A 19573-nucleotide genomic window follows, 5' to 3' on the forward strand; every position below is an offset into this window, starting at 1 on the left:
ACACACTTATAGGCCTAACATACTTGAGAAAAACACGTGAACACACTAATAAGGCTTGTCTTCGAGTCCGAAAATGAGTGAGGAATGAAAGTATTTCCCGTGGCTGCGCAGCCCTTGCAGATAGCTGTGACCTACATACCCTGCCACACCCAGGGCAAGCATAACCATTGTCCGCAGGTGGTCGATTTAGATTTTCTTTTTGCCGTCTGCCTCTGTCCTCGACAGCAGATTTTCTTTTGGTCTCAAATGTGTATCTCGTGGCCTTTGTGAGTGACCCCCAGCTGTCTCGTTCTGTTCGATCAGTAGAAAAAGGGAGACTAAAAGAAAAACACATAACATGATAACATCTATAAATACACATAGGCCTATAAACGTAACAGCCTCCTTTATAACAATAATAATGTTATATTATTACAAGCAGGGGCGGACTGGCTATATGGACATTTGGGCAATGCCCGGTGGGTCGGTACTCAAATGGGCCTAAAGGATCTTATGAATGCCACTATGGCACGCATAAAATTGTTAAATGTTTTATATTCTCTTATATAAGGGGCTACATCTTTAACGGACTACAGTGTAATACTAATTTAATCTAAAACGTTTTCAAAAATAATGTATTAGTAATAGCCTACATCCGTAGACAGTGCTATTAGTAGGCTTCATCCAAAAGGGCCAACAAACATAGCGATTCAAAAGCCACTTATTAACATGCATGACTAGATTGACACATGAAGCGCATTTGACGTAATTAGCCTATCTTCCTGAAGACGTGTCTGTAATTTAAAAGATAAGATTATAATAAAACCACCTCACACCATTCCCTGGCCACTGCCAACAAAAGGTAGATAAGGACGCCTAGCTGGCAATGGCGACCTGCGGATTTTACCCATAGACTATAATTGCTCTCACTGGTGACACTTCCACTGAAACTTCCAAGTTCAACTTACTCAGACTAGAGTTGAGAGTACTCAGACTCCTCTCAGTCTGTGAACACTACACTTAAATGTAGAACTCTAAACTTATTAAATAATCTAGATCTACTCGTCTAGTTATACTATTACTATACTATAAAATACTATAATCATAGTAGATCTATAATCTAGATCTAGAACTAGAAGTTCAAGTTCTACACTACTACTCAGTACTAGTCTAGTAGTAGTGATAAGTAGTACTACTTGACTTACTACTAGACTAGTCTAGTTACTAGCTAGAGTCTAGAAGTTATTATTTACACTGTACAGTGACTCACGTAACAGTTATCAGTAAGTAATCAGTAACTCACTCAGTAACTGCCATTCAAACTTAAGTAAAGTTAGTCAAAACACTAAAATTTAAACAATCTCAGCTTCACAACTGACTTGAACTGTTGGAGTTGAAGTAAAATTGAGTTCTAAGTAATGCAATATAACTGTAACTAGATCTAGACTATCTATATAATATATATTATATGTAGATACTCCTAAGGATTGAAACCTAGCATACATATGTGATATTTCATTTAAAATAGTCTTCTCAAAGGTGCATCTCCACTCCTTAATTTACTTTTAAATTGCTATAAAATAAAAATCATTTTAAAAAAATCAAACTTGTTGTCAATGCTGAACCACCACCACTCATCCTTTAGTCTGTTGGGGCACTACACATGATCTGCTTTTTTTTCTCCATTCCTTTTTTCTTTTTGTAACCATGACTAGAATCTTTTTTAACAACAGGCCTGTCCTTTCTTTGATGTCTGCCCTTCACTTTTTCTGTCTGCCTATTGTTCTTTTTCCTTTCTTTTTCATTATAACTAGGATAGATGTTATATACTATAACTAGGATAGATGTTATATATTTTAAAAAACCAATCTGGGCATATATTGCACCAAGTCTTTTATTTCAGGAAACATTTCCATGGCTACCATCTACACTTGCTGATGTACTGGAAATAGTGGGTAAGACTCCTCTATTTTTTTAAAGCACACTAACACTAAGTAAATGGAATCTAAAAATTAAGGCTTCTGTACATATATTTAACACTAATTGATTTTTTTTCATTTCAGATGTTGAAACTGCTTGCTCTGATGAATTGACAAGAGAGAAATTTATTACACTAGTTGGGGCATTACGAGTAAGCTATTTGTCTTAGAAAAAAATGTTTTTATCAGAAGAAATCCATAAAGAACATTGTTTGACAGAATCAGTCATCAGATAAATGGGTGCATTTAGTTTCTATTTTTTAAAAAGTGTGTTTAAATCCTTATTCATTTTGGTCTTTGTTTCATTTCATTTTATTTCAGGCATGATAATAATCTGTGCTAGTTTTATTTTATTATAGATTTTTAAAGTGTGTGCCTTTTCATCTAATAAATGTTTTTTTTTTTTTTTTTTTTTTTTTAAACAGCAGTATATGAAGAAAACAATATTTTAATTAATAGTAGTGTTGTATTTTTAAAAAAGTATTTTTATGTACTATTTCAGAACACTATTATAGCTGATTGCCTTTTAAAAGAAAGATTAGACCAAGACTCCTTAGAGTTGGTTGGTTTAGTCAGTTCTCAAGTTGGATATAATCAGAAATATGTGAAGACCAAAACTCGACTTTAGTAAGTTGTTGATTGGAATTAGGAATACAGTGGAACCTGCTTAAAGGCATACCTGGTATGCAACCCTGACCCCTCCAAATCCCTAACCTTCAAATGTTTAAACCAGAACACAACTTTAGTCAGTTGTAAATAGGAATTATTAAAATATTAAGATGAGGTGATTAGCAATTATTAAAATATTAAGATGAGGTGATTAGCAATTATTAAAATATTAAGATGAGGTGATTAGCAAAGGTGCTGTGCTAGTTAGCAATAGAGCTGTTTAAAAATAATGGTTTCCAAATGTTATGCAATTAATTTGGTTCCAATTTTATTCTTCTTTCTATTATTTTTGTTTACAGAATGTGAATCATAGCCTACAAATAGTTTTGAAATTCTATGCAAGCATGAGCTACTGTGTTATAATTATTATTATTTTTTTTTTCAGTTACAAGCAGCAGAAGTTTAATTTGTTAAGAGAAGAAAGTGAAGGCTACTCAAAATTAATCACTAAATTAAATCCAGATTTCAATCTCAAGATTTCCTGGGAACAAGTGCTGCAGAATATTCAATCATTGATTGGTAACTCATTGGTCCATTATGATATAATAAAAACCAGTCAAATTAATTTTCAACTTTAAAATTCAAAAGGGCGTAAATTAGTAACTTAATTATCAACTTTTGTTTTCTTTATATTTTTTTAGGTTGTTTTGATCTTCATCCTAACCGCATGTTAGACGTTATCCTTGAAGCTTTTGAATGCCATCCTGAAGAGAGCCTCTTCTATGTTCCACTCCTGCGCGCATACATTATAGACAAGTTGACTTTGTGCCATATTCTAGGATTTAAATTTCACTTCAGAGAGGTAATACTCTTTGTTCTGCTGTCTGAGCCATTGTTAGGATAAAAGTTTATGTGAAGAATTAAAGCTATCATCATGAAACTTGTCAACATATTTGTGTTTTGTTTATCCTGACATTGTTTCATTTAAATTGTTCTATTTCTCAGTCTGCTGACTGGCGCACTCCCAAATCATTGTTCACATGTGCAGCACTTTTATTAAAGAATGAGCTGGTAGATCTAGATGACTTGTATCCTTATGTAAGTTGATTTTGGTAAATACTCTGAACTTGTACATCTACTGTATTTTCTTGCATATAGTTATTGTGGGTTATACAATTTTTACAAATGAATGGCAGCTGTGCCAGTGTAAAAAGGTACTGGGTTAACAAGAATTATTTTATTCATAAACAAAGCATAACGGAACCTATCAACATACTGGTGTGTCTTTATACCTTTATACAGTTTGCTGTGTTTTTGTTTATGTGTACATTGGAAAGCTTTATGAGCATCTCATTATAAACCTCAAGAAAACAAATAGTACCAATGATGGTACTTTATTTACCAGTAATTTAGTCACACTTTGCACATGTGGGGTATGTAATGGTGTTGTTCGTACTATTTTGTTTCTACTTAATTTGTAATTTGTGCAGGTGACAATTATATGCAGGGTATAAAATACATGAAAATATGCCTCACAGCTTTCAAAAACATCCAACTTGTATTTTTTTTTTTTTTACTTAAAGAAATCTTTTTCCAAATGCTTGTAGTTGTCATTCTAAACATTTTTATAATTTGTTTTTACGCTGTTGTTTATGGGCTAAATTTGGCTCTTCTGTATTGGATGTACTGGTAATATTATGGTTGTGAATTTGACAGTTATTACCAGCAGACTCTGAAATAATTCCATTTCACAACAAAGAAGTTTCAGATGCCAAAGCCTATGCTAAAAAGCTGAGTACTGTGATATTGGCTGATAAAAAAGAGGATGAAAAGAAAGAAGAAGAACAACAGATTATTGATTTGGTAAGGTCTAGCAGTAGTTAAAGCTATTAGTTCATTAGTATAAACATTTCAAAATTGTATGCCATTATTTCTACTTTCTATGTCTTTTAATTTTTGTGTTTTGTTTGTGTCACCATGTTATTTTAGATGGTGGTTGGGTGGGTTCATATTATAATGAGTTATATACTGTAGACCAGTGATGCCCAAAGTACGGTCCGCGGGCCAGAACCGGCCCGCCATATGGTTCCATCCGGCCCGCCGAAATGTCGGCACAAAAAGTAGAAAATCCTCCCCCATTAAAAATAGTTGTAAATGTATCTTTACCTTCGTTAGGACCCTCACTTTTTCTGTGATGGATTGATACCACGACCTTTAACGAGTGAGCGTTTGCGAGTTTATGAAATGGAACTCTGAATGCAGAGTCTACCAGTTAAAGTGAATGGATCTTTTTTTGTGGGACATGATAATAAGCCAACATATTTGTTTTGTAAAGAAAGTCTCTAGGGCTGTTTCAAACAAACAAAAACCCCATATACATCGGCATTATAAAACAAATATGAAGGCCTTCTTGGTTTGAGCCGCGTCTTGGTTAAACTACGCCTAGAGATTGGAGGACCGATGAGAATATTTACCGAAAAGAGACAAGAAAATAAGTTGGTGGTAAAGGTAGCTAAAATGTTGCTCACATTTTAAGTAGAGAAATGAAACCATTTTAAGATGCGTAAAAAATGATAGACTTTTAGTATCCCATTAATTAATGTAAGTACTAGATTCAATAGTTTCAAATAGTTTCAGGTGAATTTTGATTTCATTTTTCGTACCTTTTTGTTGATGTGGCCCGCGACACGCGTTTCGAAAGTTAAAATGGCCCGCAGGTCGAATAAGGTTGAGCATCACTGCTGTAGACATTATCAGGATGAATATTTGCACATTTATACAGCTCTCATAAATAAGGAAATAACACTTAATGTAGCAGACACAAATATGTTTAATGTATATGTATATAACAACACTACATAGGAAATTTGATACACAATCCAAGAATAATCAGTAATAATCCTTTATAGAAATACTTGACAAAAATAGTAATAACTTAAAAACTTACAAATGTCAACTGCTTTATAATAACTCTATAGTGACTGCTTGCAATAACTTTCTCAAGTGACTACCTTCAATGCCTGCCCCTTACTGACTGCTATCAAGTAACTACTTAGCTTAAGGTTAAAAGTGTTCACCTTCAGAAACCATGAATTGTGAATTAAACTGGTAATATCAAAATAGTGTATCTCTGTATGGCACCAACTTTGAGGTGGTGACAGTTTGTATTTGAGCTTAGTAGTATAACAATGGTGTCACTGCTATTATGTGACGTTTGATTGTATATAGTAGTGTAAGTAAAGATGAATTTTGTACTACTTGATGTCACACAAGTCCACTCCAATTCATACAGAACAACACATATTAAAATTCATCAAATAAGACCTTGGTTAGCTGACAAGATTTATTTACTATAAAATACAAAAACAGTTCACTGGCAATTCCAGCCATAAAGAATTACATATGATGCTTCATAAATCCAATGAAATATTCTAAGTAAACAACTGGTATTAAACTATTGAATCAACTACATTAGACATCCTTACAGTTTAAGAACATGGCGATCACTGCCTCTACCCATGTGGTTAAAATTCTAGAACGAGATTTCTTGCCCACAATTCAACTGTGAATGCTTGTTTCCCACGTCAAACATTGTGAACATGAATATACCATTTACTTCGTGCTTCCCAACAAAATACATGTCACTAACTATCAAACAATGATGTGACAAAATGGTTAAATACACTTAGTAGATGTGGTGGCTGAGTGATAAAGCTCTTGGCTTCCTGGGTTTGAATCCTGATGTAGAGTGAGATTTTTTATCTCAGAATCTTTAGAGCACCTCTGAGTCCATCCAGCTCTGCCTGACATTAGTTGGGGAAAAGTAAAGGTGGTTGGTTGTTGTGCTGGCCACATGACACCCTTGTTAACAGTGGACCTGGCAACAAATGACCTTTACATCATCCACCCCATAGATTGTAAAGTCTGAAAGGTTAACTTCATCTTTACTAAAAACACATGCAGAATTAATGACAATGTTAAGTTTGTGCTTTAGAATAACAAAACATGTTTCTTTGTTTTGAAAGATTAAAGAATATATATTAATAAGAAGTGGTTAACAATATGACTTAAGTAAGTTTGGCTATCTTTTTGTTTTCAGAGAGAAAACATTCAAAAACTTGGTCTGTGTGAAGCTTTGCTAGAAATAGGAGCCTGGGAGAATGCTAGGGCCATCATTGACAGGCTGCCTGAAAACTTTGTTTTGGTTCATCCATCCATCTCCTATGCCCTTTGCTCATTAGTAAATAGAGTGATAGAACCTCTATATGAAAAGTAAGTTTACATTTCTAAATAGAACTAATATCAGTATGATGTTTTACTGACTTTTTTTTTCATAAGAATTTTAAAAAACAACTAGTTTTATTATCGTAATTTCTTGTCTTTCAGGAACATAGGGTTAGCATCTGTGTTAGCCAAGTGGAGAGTTAAGAAAGTAGAATCCTGTGATTGTCCTCTAGCCTACAACTATCACCAGCTCTATCACTTAGCCATGCCAATGTTGTATTACCTGGTCCATATGCTTCTCAGGATCCTATTTTGATGGTGAAAATAATGAGATAGGCTAAAGCCTTCATGTCAAAGGTAAGCACTTTCAGGTTCCAAATATAATTTTAATGTTTTTGTAAATATGATTATCTTATTTTGCAATTAAAAAAAAATATTGTTCAACTAATTATTTTTTCATAAATATTTAAATGAATTACAATTAGAAGCAAGATCATATTCAATTAATATCCCTTAAGTAATCACCAGCACATAATTCTATTATATCTAAGACAAAGTATTAGAATTCCCATATACAAAATGGTATTACAAAATAAATTATGTTTAGAACTGAAATGAATAGTACAACATTCTGTTACAATGGGTTATTAAAAACTTTTAAATATAAAGATCATGAATAGATTAAATGAAAAATTACTTTTCAACACTTTTTAAACCAAGCTAACACTGAATACAGTTATAGCCTGAGTGTGTATTTTAGAACAGAGTGAACATAATTTTAAATGACAATTTCAGCATCACTCCGGTGGCATTGGTCCAGAGGATGAAATTGCTTACTATGGGTTTTTAAATGCTCTTGAAGAAGTCCTGCTATCATCTCTTTCCCTTCTTCTTCAATGGCGGAAGAATTGTGGACTCTACTAAAGCTCTATCCATATGAGATAAGGTGAGAAAGCTAATGTTGCTACATCTGTAATTATCTTATGATCATGGACACTTGTTTTTATCGAAGTGGGCGTCATCTTTTAGATTTTTGTGTGTGCCTCCCTTTAGCAATAACATTTTTCTTGTTGCCCTACCTAGAAAATGTGTTGCCCACTTAGAGGCTTAATGAAAGCAAAAAAAAACAACTTTCTTTTACCATTCAGATATCATCTCTATGGGACATGGAAAAATTAGAGTTTTTTCTTGTATCCAATACTTACGAGTACAAGAGCAGATTGTCTGGATAGAGCCAAATACATCATGAAGTAAGTCTAAAACTTGTGTCCTGAGATGTTTAGACAATTATTGCCCTTGCTTTCTCTTGTATTTAATCCTAACACTGCCATGAACTGCCTATAGTTTGTGTTTATAAATAGGATTCTCAATTAAATTGAGATACTTGATTCGAAAATTCATAAATCATAAAGTTAGGGTAGACATGTTTTTAAACAATCTCCTTTTTTTTCTGTAGGCGTCTTTCTAAAGAGACGGTGAAACCCTCTGGTCGACAGTTAGGCAAGTTGAGTCATAGTAATCCTAGCATTGTATTTGAATATGTAGTATATGCATGTATATTTTTTTCTTACAATTTATTTGTCGCTGTGTAAGGATCATCATATCCATTGTAAAATATCTTTTAGATTTTTTGATTGAGTAAATGTTCTACAAATTTGTGATCACTATCTTTAGATTTTGAACCAGATCCAGCGGTATGATAACTTGATTGGTCCAGTAGTTGACTCCCTCAAGTACCTGACAACTATTTCTTATGACATGTTAACATGTATCCTTTAAAGTGGTCTGGATGTTCTTTAACTCTTCAAGTGTAATTTAATGTTGTAGTCATTTACTACATTAGTTTGAAAAGATTAATCTTGGCTAACAAAAATATCTTAAAACTGTATAAACCTTTTTGTCTCTTGAACAGGGCTTTCAATTGTTGCATTTAAATTTTTCCCCTAGATGTATTGAATTTCCTGATTTTTTTTTTTAAATTTATTTTACAGAGAAAAAAGTGTTGTTACAATAATGTTCTTTAAAATATTTTTCCCTATGATTATGACATGGGATAATCTCTAGTTTTCCATTTTATGAGTTTATTTATTCTGTTTGGTTAAAATAATGCATACATTCTATTTTAAAAATGTCAAACAATTAAACATGAATAATAAATAATACTTAATGATCCTTACATTAGAAACAGTTTGTATCATTGAAGCCATTGCTAATCCAGAGAAAGACAGGATGAAAACATATAACATGAATATCTCACTCTGGCTCCAAAGTAATACATTAGTTTTAATGAAATATTTTTTGGAGCATCATCCCTAGCATCACTTGAATGTAAATTTGTAAAAGAATTATTGACACAGCTATACATTGTATGCTATACATTGTATTTCTAGCATTGATCTACTGCTCTTGAGAGAGGTGGTGCAAAAAATGGCTGGGGTGGAAATCTCTGAAAAAGTCACAGATGATCAGTTGGAAGCAATGGCTGGTGGAGAGCTGGTCAGACAAGAGGTACAGTTCATCTCAAGTAATAGTGTCATTGAACACGCAGAATGTACAATCTTATTATACTCATGCATTTTGTGTACTTTACAGGGCAGCATCTTTTCTCAAATTCGGAACACAAAAAAATCTTCTACTCGCTTAAAAGACACATTGTTAGAGCACGACCTTGCCTATCTTTGTGCTTGTTGATGTCTCAGCAGAGAGACAGCACTGTATTTGCTGAAGATGTCAACAAACATTTAAAACTAGTTGGAAAACTCTATGATCAGGTAGGCAATGGCACACATTTTCATTAACTTCATCAAATGTGTTCATTTGTCTGTATATAATTCTTTTTCTATGTAAAATTATAGCTTTTATATAGTGCTACTTTCATGCTATTTAGCAGGCTCAGAGTGCTATGGTCCAATTTCATTTGTGGACCAGTGGGAGGGGATGGGGGTATCTGGGAGAAGGTTTTTCTATGCTGCCTTTAGTCTGATTTTGAACCTCGAGCCCCCTTCATAGGTAGCCAATCCAAGTTCAAGCGTACTTAGCCTCTTGACCATGCTTCCTTATTAATATTTTCATGCACTTGTAATTATTTTGACATTGTAGCCAAGTAAAAAGAATTTAAAAAAAAAGAGGGTGTCTGGGAGAAAGTTTTTGTGCTTCTTTTTTATTTGGGCGCTCAGCAAACACAACACGATCACATGTCAATATAAAAATTTCCTGATGTACATTGAGATTCAAACTTATGCCCCTTGTTACATGTCCAAGCAGTTCATGCCACTCAACCTCACAGCCCATCTTAGTTGTTAGTGACAGTGGAAAATATGACAAGAAAGTTTCCTCTTCATGCAACTCAGTACAGAAGAGTTTGTGAAGAGATTACCTCCCATTGATGTCTTGTTATCAACCTACCGTATCCCTCATTCAGCTGCCTTCTTTCTCTCCAAACTTCTCTATGCACATGCTATCAATGTAAGCTTCAAATTGAATTGTCTGCCCAGATTTAGTATAACAATATGTTTCTTAATTTTTTTCTTTGAAAAGCAAATAATTCTTTTCATCTTTAAATTGTTCTTATAATTATTCTTAAGTACTCCATTTTTAAGTTTGGCAGGGTAGTTGATTGATAAAGTGTTGAGCCTTTTGAATCAAAAGTCACAGATTGGGTCTTGGTGAAGCATTATGGTTTTTTACTCTAGATGGGTATGCAGCTACAGCTGGTGAAGTCAAGGTCATTGTGCTAAGCCACACTGCATCATCATTTACCCTGGAGTCTTTAACTTTCACTTTTTGTTTTAAAAAAAAAGTTTAATATACTAATGACTGTTGTGCAATACTTAAGAGAGTGAACCCAAGTCTCTACATCTCATTACAGGTCAAATATGATGAACTGAAAAAGTTGAAGGACAAAAAGAATCATAAGGTAGCTTTTAGTATATTGTTCAATCTTTTGTCTTTTTCTACTCATTTTCTTTTTACATAAAACATTTTTTTGTGTCTCTCATTGATTCTAGACCATTTGCTACATTAATGCTTACAAAGAGGTTATGGGACCAGTGGTTGAAGCCATCAAGCCAGTGTTTTCATCTAAAATTTGGGATGACCTGACGTAAGTCTTACATAGCAGCCCAGCTTGATTCAAGAATGAATGATTGATTCCCTTGTGTAACCCAATGAATGTTTCCTTGTTCCAGGCCACAGTTCTACATCACTTTCTGGTCACTGTCCATGTATGACTTGTATGTTCCTAAAGGTGCTTATGAGAAACAGATCTTCTGCAGGAAAATCAAATCAGTACAGTGGAAGCTAACAAAGACATGGTATGTAGACTAGATGTGATATAATGTTATTAATTCTGTATACTTCAAGAAAATTAAACACATTTCACATTATCATTCCTTTATCATTCTAACCATTTGTGTTGGCAGCCAATAAAAGTTAGCCAGACATTTAAATTAATTGCCACCTCGTTTAAAAAATAAGTAAGTTCCCTTTTCAGACTGCAATCTGAAGGGCAGATGATGTAATTATCATCTGTTTCTATGGCCAGCACAACAACCAACCAAGTCCCAAAATTAAAAATCCCAGTATTCACATAGATTTGAAACAGGAACTCCTTGTTTGAAAGTCAAGCACTTTATCTCTCAGTCACCTTGTTTAGTCTGTCCTTGTTTGAAAGTCAAGCACTTTATCTCTCAGTCGCCTTGTTTAGTCTGTCCTTGTTTGAAAGTCAAGCACTTTATCTCTCAGTCACCTTGTTTAGTCTGTCCTTGTTTGAAAGTCAAGCACTTTATCTCTCAGTCACCTTGCTTAGTCTGTCCTTGTTTGAAAGTCAAGCACTTTATCTCTCAGTCACCTTGTTTAGTCTGTCCTTGTTTGAAAGTCAAGCACTTTATCTCTCAGTCACCTTGTTTAGTCTGTCCTTGTTTGAAAGTCAAGCACTTTATCTCTCAGTCACCTTGTTTAGTCTGTCCTTGTTTGAAAGTCAAGCACTTTATCTCTCAGTCACCTTGTTTAGTCTGTCCTTGTTTGAAAGTCAAGCACTTTATATCTGTCACCTTGTTTAGTCTGTCCTTGTTTGAAAGTCAAGCACTTTATCTCTCAGTCACCTTGTTTAGTCTGTCCTTGTTTGAAAGTCAAGCACTTTATCTCTGTCACCTTGTTTAGTTTGTCCTTGTTTGAAAGTCAAGCACTTTATCTCTGTCACCTTGTTTAGTCTGTCCTTGTTTGAAAGTCAAGCACTTTATCTCTCAGTCACCTTGTTTAGTCTGTCCTTGTTTGAAAGTCAAGCACTTTATCTCTCAGTCACCTTGTTTAGTCTGTCCTTGTTTGAAATTTAAGCACTTTATCTCTCAGTCACCTTGTTTAGTTTGTCCTTGTTTGAAAGTCAAGCACTTTATCTCTGTCACCTTGTTTAGTTTGTCCTTGTTTGAATGTCAAGCACTTTATCTCTCAGTCACCTTGTTTAGTCTGTCCTTGTTTGAAAGTCAAGCACTTTATCTCTGTCACCTTGTTTAGTCTGTCCTTGTTTGAAAGTCAAGCACTTTATCTCTCAGTCGCCTTGTTTAGTCTGTCCTTGTTTGAAAGTCAAGCACTTTATCTCTCAGTCACCTTGTTTAGTCTGTCCTTGTTTGAAAGTAGAGCACTTTATCTCTGTCACCTTGCTTAGTCTGTCCTTGTTTGAAAGTCAAGCACTTTATCTCTCAGTCACCTTGTTTAGTCTGTCCTTGTTTGAAAGTCAAGCACTTTATCTCTGTCACCTTGTTTAGTTTGTCCTTGTTTGAAAGTCAAGCACTTTATCTCTCAGTCACCTTGTTTAGTCTGTCCTTGTTTGAAAGTCAAGCACTTTATCTCTCAGTCACCTTGTTTAGTCTGTCCTTGTTTGAAAGTCAAGCACTTTATCTCTGTCACCTTGTTTAGTCTGTCCTTGTTTGAAAGTCAAGCTCTTTATCTCTGTCACCTTGTTTAGTTTGTCCTTGTTTGAAAGTCAAGCACTTTATCTCTCAGTCACCTTGTTTAGTCTGTCCTTGTTTGAAAGTCAAGCACTTTATCTCTCAGTCACCTTGTTTAGTCTGTCCTTGTTTGAAAGTCAAGCACTTTATCTCTCAGTCACCTTGTTTAGTCTGTCCTTGTTTGAAAGTCAAGCACTTTATCTCTCAGTCACCTTGTTTAGTCTGTCCTTGTTTGAAAGTCAAGCACTTTATCTCTGTCACCTTGTTTAGTTTGTCCTTGTTTGAAAGTCAAGCACTTTATCTCTCAGTCACCTTGTTTAGTCTGCCCTTGTTTGAAATTTAAGCACTTTATCTCTCAGTAACCTTGTTTAGTCTGTCCTTGTTTGAAAGTCAAGCACTTTATCTCTCAGTCACCTTGTTTAGTCTGTCCTTGTTTGAAAGTCAAGCACTTTATCTCTCAGTCACCTTGTTTAGTCTGTCCTTGTTTGAAAGTCAAGCACTTTATCTCTCAGTCACCTTGTTTAGTCTGTCCTTGTTTGAAAATCAAGCACTTTATCTCTCAGTCACCTTGTTTAGTCTGTCCTTGTTTGAAAGTCAAGCACTTTATCTCTGTCACCTTGTTTAGTTTGTCCTTGTTTGAAAGTCAAGCACTTTATCTCTCAGTCACCTTGTTTAGTCTGCCCTTGTTTGAAATTTAAGCACTTTATCTCTCAGTCACCTTGTTTAGTCTGTCCTTGTTTGAAAGTCAAGCACTTTATCTCTCAGTCACCTTGTTTAGTCTGTCCTTGTTTGAAAGTCAAGCACTTTATCTCTCAGTCACCTTGTTTAGTCTGTCCTTGTTTGAAAGTCAAGCACTTTATCTCTCAGTCACCTTGTTTAGTCTGTCCTTGTTTGAAAGTCAAGCACTTTATCTCTCAGTCACCTTGTTTAGTCTGTCCTTATGAAAGTCAAGCACTTTATCTCTCAGTCATCTTGTTTAGTCTGTCCTTGTTTGAAAGTCAAGCACTTTATCTCTCAGTCACCTTGTTTAGTCTGTCCTTGTTTGAAATTTAAGCACTTTATCTCTCAGTCACCTTGTTTAGTCTGTCCTTGTTTGAAAGTCAAGCACTTTATCTCTCAGTCACCTTGTTTAGTCTGTCCTTGTTTGAAAGTCAAGCACTTTATCTCTCAGTCACCTTGTTTAGTCTGTCCTTGTTTGAAAGTCAAGCACTTTATCTCTCAGTCACCTTGTTTAGTCTGTCCTTGTTTGAAAGTCAAGCACTTTATCTCTCAGTCACCTTGTTTAGTCTGTCCTTGTTTGAAAGTCAAGCACTTTATCTCTCAGTCATCTTGTTTAGTCTGTCCTTGTTTGAAAGTCAAGCACTTTATCTCTCAGTCACCTTGTTTAGTCTGTCCTTGTTTGAAAGTCAAGCACTTTATCTCTCAGTCACCTTGTTTAGTCTGTCCTTGTTTGAAAGTCAAGCACTTTATCTCTCAGTCACCTTGCTTAGTCTGTCCTTGTTTGAAAGTCAAGCACTTTATCTCTCAGTCACCTTGTTTAGTCTGTCCTTGTTTGAAAGTCAAGCACTTTATCTCTCAGTCACCTTGTTTAGTCTGTCCTTGTTTGAAAGTCAAGCACTTTATCTCTCAGTCACCTTGTTTAGTCTGTCCTTGTTTGAAAGTCAAGCACTTTATCTCTCAGTCACCTTGTTTAGTCTGTCCTTGTTTGAAAGTCAAGCACTTTATATCTGTCACCTTGTTTAGTCTGTCCTTGTTTGAAAGTCAAGCACTTTATCTCTCAGTCACCTTGTTTAGTCTGTCCTTGTTTGAATGTCAAGCACTTTATCTCTGTCACCTTGTTTAGTTTGTCCTTGTTTGAAAGTCAAGCACTTTATCTCTGTCACCTTGTTTAGTCTGTCCTTGTTTGAAAGTCAAGCACTTTATCTCTCAGTCACCTTGTTTAGTCTGTCCTTGTTTGAAAGTCAAGCACTTTATCTCTGTCACCTTGTTTAGTTTGTCCTTGTTTGAAAGTCAAGCACTTTATCTCTGTCACCTTGTTTAGTTTGTCCTTGTTTGAATGTCAAGCACTTTATCTCTCAGTCACCTTGTTTAGTCTGTCCTTGTTTGAAAGTCAAGCACTTTATCTCTCAGTCACCTTGTTTAGTCTGTCCTTGTTTGAAAGTCAAGCACTTTATCTCTCAGTCACCTTGTTTAGTCTGTCCTTGATTGCTTGTCTTCTGTATAATTGTATGTTGAAAAACAAAGCCACAACTATGATTTAAATAATAAAAAAAAAATTGTGATCTATTTAGACATCTATGGTCTATAGAAAACATGTTGATGTAATTGCCCAATTCCAATGCAAGTATTTTTGGACCTATCTTTTTGTAGTCAATGTATTCTATATGATGGCCTGGGATTTGATTCTGTATAATAGTTTCTTCAGAAATCAATAACAACCTGGTTATGATATTCAATTCTCGCAGCCTGTCAGCAAGAAACGTAAAGAGCAAGAAAGATGCAAGATCTTAACTGACAGATTGAAAGATGAAGCTAGGAGGCAGGTGGAGCATGTCCAGAGAGTGATGGAGAGACTAGAAGAGGAGAAACATTCTTGGTTTCCCACAGGTACTCACACATGCACACACACATATACATACATTGATACGTTTGTACCCATATCTGATCTTGTTCTAACTCTGGTTTCCCAGGGACTCTCAAGTCTGAGATGACCACCAATCTACTTCAGTATTGCTTGTTTCCACACTGTTGTTTCACTGCCAGTGATGCCATATACTGTGGTCATTTTATACAAGTTCTTCATAATTTAAAAACACCCAATTTTTCCACTCTTATTACTTATGATAGGGTAAGTATTGGGCACGTTCTATCTACAATATTTGTAGTTGGAATTCATTCAAATTACAATATATTTATATATGTTTGCACCAGTATTTTAAATACATAAACTCCACCCCATACTGTTGTTTTAAGATATGTAGATGTCGGGTAATCATGCAAAAAACCTAACCTGTTCAATCCAGATTGATTTTTTTTTCTAATTTTAGATTTCTATAGAGCCTGAAACTTTTTGTAAATTGTTTTTGACTAGCTGTACTGATAATGAGGCTTGACGTTATGGCAGATTTCTGTGCAGTGCTTTAGAGACTGTCATGAGGTGGCACAGCAGTCCAGCTATCTATGAAAAGGTGAACAATCTTTCTCTCTGATAAGACATGCTAAGATGTGCTAACATTTTTCTAGGCCAGTTATTCACTTTATACTTTTTTTTTTTACTTTCAGGAGTGCTTCAACTTTCCAGGTTTTCTAACAGTCTTCCGTAAAGGAACTGATGTGAATAACAAAATGAACAGACTTGATTATGTTAATTACAGACATGTTTGTCATAAATGGCATTTTAGGCTAACTAAGGTGAAGACTTTAAAATCAAATGTCTTTGCGTTTAGGTTTAGGGTTAGAGTGTGGACTTTTGGGGACTGATACCCTTCCCTTCTTTTGTTAAACAGTCAGATCTGGTGGGGTAGCTATAAGAGCATTACTAATGTGAGGAGTATGATTAACTCTTTACCCCCCCCCTATACTAACCTTGATAGGAGTATGTGGCTGCCAATGGGTCTTCTCACACCTGTTTTTTCTTATTTTTCTTTATATAGTAAGGATCCTCCATAGAAAAAAAAACAGATTTCAAAAAGCTTATAGAAATTGCTCAATGTATAAGCAGACATTATTCATCATGTTTAATAATACAGAATTGCCCCCCCCCCCCTTTTTTTAAAAATATATATCTAAAAATTTTAAAAAATATTTTGTGCATCAACAGTATAAAACCAGAGCAGACAAAGCCTGTGTCAGACAGAGCTCAGTGCCTCCATCTCTTATACCTTTAGTACAACCCCTGTGCTAGATCCAGAATCTAGGGTGCCCAAAACATGGATTTGCATTGGCTTTTCTAGTTAGACTGGTTAAATAGGCTAACTGTTACCTTTTTCTTTCTTTAGTCTGTGATCACATGTTTGGAGTCCAAGAACTACAGTCAGATGAGAAATTCTTTGATTGTTTTGACCAAAGTAAATTCTTGATAAGTTCTTGCTTTCAGATAATGAAGATTCTGAGATTATTTTTGTATCAAATGATTATTATAGGTAATTGTTGATGGTGATGATAGGATGTCATCAAAAATTGAGAAGCTAACTATTAGAATTGAACCCAATTTAATAGTTTTGTAGATGTGTCTAGAATGAAAGATTCATTCAATAGTCTTAAAGACTAGTCTTCAACAAGGTCAGGCTAGTTTTATTTTCAGACAAGAAAATACCTGCTTGCATAAGTATGTAAAAGAAAATAAAGACACAATTTCAGCAGCTAATAGTTTTTGAAGGTAAATGCTGCTTCAGGTGAAACAAAAAAAATTGTTGGACTTGAACTTCTCTTTCAGGTCATTATTTGCTTGTATGTCAAAGCAACTGTTACTGTATGGGCTGAATCAAGTTTTGTTTGATACAGAAAAAATGTCCCTTTGTGGCCCAGTATCAAATTGTCTTCTCCTGTTAGATCTTGTACTGAGTATCTAATTGGTTTCTCCTGTCAGATCTTGTACTGAGTATCTAATTGGTTTCTCCTGTCAGATCTTGTACTGGAGACAGTTTGATCTGGTGAACTGTTTTCATTTAGTTCTCACTAATTATCTGCTGGTATTTTTAAAAAAATGATGACCATGTTCACATCATTGTGAGCATACTGAGTTACCAATATTCACTACACAGTATTATCCCTAACTTTGTATCTGTTTTAACAATCCCAACATTGGTCATTTCTTTATTCACTTGCCTTACATTGTCTTGTAAATAACCTATCAGCTGTTCTACTTTACATATAGTTGTGTGACATAACATTTTGTTTTCTCTCAGATTTTGCCTAACTTTCCAAGAATGACTCAGATTGGAATGGCCATAGAAAGACGAGTGGATAAACTTAGTAAAGAGGAGAAGGATAAAAGACCAGATATTTATGCATTAGTTATATTGTAAGAAAGAACAATCTATTATAGCTAAAACTAGACATGAGTTGCCTGATAGTTTAGTCTAATTTTATAAATGCCTTTGTATATGTATATTTGCCTACCTTCACAAATGTTTATGTAATGCTATGCTAGGTATGCTGGACAGTTAATGAGCAAGAAACCAACTTGGGTACAAGAAACGGAATTCCATATAAAAGAAGTGAGTCTGTTGTCAAACTGTATGCACATTCACAACATTAATTTTATTTTAAAAAATATAACAATGCTTTCTACAGCTTTACTATATACATAGACCAATGAATGGACTATTTAAAATACATTTTTTATCTACCCGGTGTGAAAGTAATGAAACATATTTCTTCCCTAAGCCAAAGAAAACCAACAATACAGAAGCACAGAATCAGACACAACAGCAGTGGCAGTCAGACAGCTCATCAGGAATCAGTACTAAGAGAGATGTTGATGGTAAGGCAGGCTTAAATTTGTTTAAAACCTGTCGAACGTTTTTAGGATCAGTGATTGAGAGAGATGTAGATTTTAAGGCAGGCTTAAACTTGTCAAATATTTTTAGGATCAATGATTCTTCTGATCTTTTTTATTCATTTGTGATATTTGTCTTATGTTGAACAGGACGCTCCAAAGATGTCAAACCTGAACTCAGTTCAAGAGAAGAGAAGAGAGCTACAGAAAGTGAAAGAGAGAAGAGAGCAGCAGAGAAAAAAGAGAATCTACACTGGTAAACTGACATCAAGTGACTTTTATTTCACAGACTACTGCTTCTACCTGCTCTAGGTACTGCATCATTCTTCCATTCTATCTATGTTTGTTGGTATTATATACTTGTTTTTAACATTTTTTTAATTAATTTTGTCATATTCAAAATATTTCATACAGTTTTGATCTGAGTTTTTTTTCTTAATATTTGCTTTTAATTGGAGTTATAGGGTTATAGGTCTGTCACTTCTTGAACCTGTCACTTCTTGAACTTGTCAGTTCTAGTTGGCGCTAAAGGAAAGCAAACTTCCTCACATTTTCTATTTACATAATTCTTCTTTTTCTTTCATGTGGTTTGATCAGGTTGAAGAATGGAGTTCTAGTTTCTCCTTTGTGTTATATCTAAATTGTGGTTCTCTTGTGCTAGTTTTCTTTGTTTATGACTTTATTTTAAACTTTACCACAATTGTCAAATGACAATTTAAATTGTACAAACATCCCAACCCAATTGATCTGTACAATAAATGCATCGTTCTTTTTTTCTTTGTTAGTAAAATACATTTTTTCATGTTTTTTTACTAAACCCAGATTTAACTTGTAATATTTATTTCAATTTTGTTAGAGTAAAGAAAGAAGCTCGAGATAGTCCTGACCAATACCACAGGCAGGCAGGCACAGATCAGACTGAGGACTCAGTTAGGCCCAAAACGCCCAAGGAGGAGAAATTGAAGAAAAGTGACCGCTAAGACAGGGAAGCAACCAAGCTGGCCAAAGAGAAAGCCAAAGAAGAGAAGCATGAGAGGAAAGAACATGAAGCCTTTGCCAAGGAGGAAGAGAGACATTCATCCAGGGTGAAAGACTACGAAGGGAGCAGTGCAAGCCACAACTTGAGCACATCCTCCCACAGACATAGTGCTGAGCCGTCACCCAAACATTTGGAGGAAAGAGGTACAAAGTCAACTGTAATATCAATAGTTCAGGATCAGTTAGGAAAGTTGATTATTCATCTACCTTTTTTTTTTAACTTTCTCTTCCTGTGAACTTCTTACTGACCAATTTATTTTTGGGCTAGCCCTCCATCATTTCTTTAGTGGGATGGAATC

The 19573-nt window shown here is 34.8% G+C and overlaps 1 pseudogene; it reads left to right on the plus strand.

Moving 5' to 3' along the window:
• The window catches only part of LOC129922578 (THO complex subunit 2-like), a 33107-nt pseudogene that overhangs the window by 5994 nt on the left and 7540 nt on the right, over nt 1-19573 (plus strand).

Source organism: Biomphalaria glabrata, chromosome 13 (assembly GCF_947242115.1).
Source record: "Biomphalaria glabrata chromosome 13, xgBioGlab47.1, whole genome shotgun sequence".
Taxonomy (NCBI): Eukaryota; Metazoa; Mollusca; class Gastropoda; family Planorbidae; genus Biomphalaria; species Biomphalaria glabrata.